The 3,169-nt window shown below is 46.4% G+C and overlaps 2 non-coding genes across 2 annotated transcripts; one reads left to right on the top strand and one right to left on the bottom strand.

The window, feature by feature from the left end:
* Positions 1 to 529: 529 nt before the first annotated feature.
* On the bottom strand, positions 530 to 604 carry Trnas-gga (transfer RNA serine (anticodon GGA)). Its single transcript has one exon. It is a non-coding gene; the product is annotated as a tRNA-Ser (tRNA).
* A 1,401-nt stretch (positions 605 to 2,005) lies between these two features.
* Trnas-gga (transfer RNA serine (anticodon GGA)) lies at positions 2,006 to 2,080 on the top strand. Its single transcript has one exon. It is a non-coding gene; the product is annotated as a tRNA-Ser (tRNA).
* The last annotated feature ends 1,089 nt before the right edge of the window (positions 2,081 to 3,169 follow it).

The raw sequence follows: 3,169 nt of genomic DNA, 5'->3' as shown, positions 1-3,169 counted from the left end.
TACAATAGATGTGAATATACACTGAAGCGACAAAAGTCTTGGGACAGCGATGTGTGCACACACCGATGACCGTAGTATCGCGTACACATTGTATAAAAGGCAGTGTACTAATGGAGCCGTCATTTGCATTCAGGTGAGTCATGTGAAATGGCTTCCGACGTGAATGTGGCCGCAAGGCGGGAAACAACAGACGTTCAACGCGTAATGATTGTTGTACCAAAACGCAAGCGATGCTCAATTTTGGAAATCGTGGCTTGCTTTAATTCTTATTTTATCAATTTTATCTACGACAAGAGACGCTCGGCTTCACCTAGTCTGTTGCGCCATCATGTGATGTAAAAGGGCCACTAATTCTGAAGAAGATATTTTTACAAGTATCGAAACCATGGTCAAGGTCTAATAAAACTTTAATTTCAGCTGGTTGGCTGAGTTTTCAATCTCTTCAGATTTACACAGTTGCTGTTTCGCAGCCTTGTTTAAGATTTCGAAATACACACTAGGCTGAAACTTCCTGGCAGATTAAAACTGTGTGCCCGACCGAGACTCGAACTCGGGACCTTTGCCTTTCCCGGGCAAGTGCTCTACCAACTGAGCTACCGAAGCACGACTCACGTCCGGTACTCACAGCTTTACTTCTGCCAGTATCCGTCTCCTACCTTCCAAACTTTACAGAGGCTCTTCTGCGAAACTTGCAGAACTAGCACTCCTGAAAGAAAGGATATTGCGGAGACATGGCTTAGCCACAGCCTGGGGGATGTTTCCAGAATGAGATTTTCACTCTGCAGCGGAGTGTGCGCTGATATGAAACTTCCTGGCAGATTAAAACTGTGTGCCCGACCGAGACTCGAACTCGGGACCTTTGCCTTTCGCGGGCAAGTGCTCTACCAACTGAGCTACCGAAGCACGACTCACGTCCGGTACTCACAGCTTTACTTCTGCCAGTATCCATCTCCTACCTTCCAAACTTTACAGAAGCTCTTCTGCGAAACTTGCAGAACTAGCACTCCTGAAAGAAAGGATATTGCGGAGACATGGCTTAGCCACAGCCTGGGGGATGTTTCCAGAATGAGATTTTCACTCTGCAGCGGAGTGTGCGCTGATATGAAACTTCCTGGCAGATTAAAACTGTGTGCCCGACCGAGACTCGAACTCGCGACCTTTGCCTTTCGCGGGCAAGTGCTCTACCAACTGAGCTACCGAAGCACGACTCACGTCCGGTACTCACAGCTTTACTTCAGCCAGTATCCGTCTCCTACATTCCAAACTTTACAGAAGCTCTTCTGCGAAACTTGCAGAACTAGCACTCCTGAAAGAAAGGATATTACGGAGACATGGCTTAGCCACAGCCTGGGGGAAGGAGACGGATACTGGCAGAAGTAAAGCTGTGAGTACCGGACGTGAGTCGTGCTTCGGTAGCTCAGTTGGTAGAGCACTTGCCCGCGAAAGGCAAAGGTCCCGAGTTCGAGTCTCGGTCGGGCACACAGTTTTAATCTGCCAGGAAGTTTCATATCAGCGCACACTCCGCTGCAGAGTGAAAATCTCATTCTGGAAACATCCCCCAGGCTGTGGCTAAGCCATGTCTCCGCAATATCCTTTCTTTCAGGAGTGCTAGTTCTGCAAGTTTCGCAGAAGAGCTTCTGTAAAGTTTGGAAGGTAGGAGACGGATACTGGCAGAAGTAAAGCTGTGAGTACCGGACGTGAGTCGTGCTTCGGTAGCTCAGTTGGTAGAGCACTTGCCCGCGAAAGGCAAAGGTCCCGAGTTCGAGTCTCGGTCGGGCACACAGTTTTAATCTGCCAGGAAGTTTCATATCAGCGCACACTCCGCTGCAGAGTGAAAATCTCATTCTGGAAACATCCCCCAGGCTGTGGCTAAGCCATGTCTCCGCAATATCCTTTCTTTCAGGAGTGCTAGTTCTGCAAGTTTCGCAGAAGAGCTTCTGTAAAGTTTGGAAGGTAGGAGACGGATACTGGCAGAAGTAAAGCTGTGAGTACCGGACGTGAGTCGTGCTTCGGTAGCTCAGTTGGTAGAGCACTTGCCCGGGAAAGGCAAAGGTCCCGAGTTCGAGTCTCGGTCGGGCACACAGTTTTAATCTGCCAGGAAGTTTCATATCAGCGCACACTCCGCTGCAGAGTGAAAATCTCATTCTGGACACACTAGGCTATTGCTGTACTTTCAGAACATACGTACCTTAAAAATAGCAGCAATTCTCCTTCGGTCAACGATTTCACTTATTCTATTTTATCATCACAACGTGCTTCACAGTGGAGGAAATACCTTGTACTCCTTTTTACTTACAAGAGATCCAAATTTTAGGTTTCCAAATGTGCATTCTGATCATTTCCCTGTGATGTATCACTTATACCACTTCTACTGTCTTCTCCACGTTTCGTTTTCACTGGTTTTTGGGATGTGCTATGTACACAGTAAGAGGTACACAGCAGTACCACGAGAGGCCACCATCACAGAGAAAGGTACCCGTCAGGCGCCTTCGTGTGCTGAATGGCCTTCTCCAGATGGTGCCCACTAAGCAGTCTACCTCAAGCTCTGTGTATAGAAAGTACAGCCAACTCGCCAGTGGCCGCCATTTTGGGCCCACTGCGCCGCTGGTGATACGTTGACTGCTGCAGCATATTTACCCGTGTTTACGGAAGAAGGGCACTCAACCACCTAATGCGTTGCTAAAACTTATCAGTGGCTTCAAATGAAACGAGTCAGATATATAGCAACAAAAAACTCTCAACAGATTTCATGTAAATAAGTCGGAAAGCATTTGCTGTGGTGAGCATAAAACACAGTTTTTTCCATGCTGTCCTTTATTAATAGCGAAATCAGATTTTACAGTTGTTGTTGCGGTAACGAGTTTGGACACCTGTTTTCGTAATTAGCGTTAAATTGGTCCTATCCAATAGTTAGCAGGGCAAAACGGATCCAGTATCAGTTCGCAAGTGCAAAGAAAAATACACAGCTCATTTAAAGCTCCAAATCTACTTCTTGTTCCTGCTACTCGGTACTATGAAAATTCGTCCAATCTCTTTTTTGTTATGTGAAATAAAGCATTGGATTCAAATATATATGCGCGGTACCTTAGTAAATAGAATTTATAGAAGTGCCTGAATGATTATACATGCTATATGTTTTCGTCTGATCTATCGCATAAAGTTTCGTCTG

The sequence above is a fragment of the Schistocerca gregaria genome, chromosome 1 (genome assembly GCF_023897955.1).
Source record: "Schistocerca gregaria isolate iqSchGreg1 chromosome 1, iqSchGreg1.2, whole genome shotgun sequence".
In the NCBI taxonomy this organism is placed as follows: domain Eukaryota; kingdom Metazoa; phylum Arthropoda; class Insecta; order Orthoptera; family Acrididae; genus Schistocerca; species Schistocerca gregaria.
This window is presented reverse-complemented; position numbering and strand designations above follow the sequence as displayed.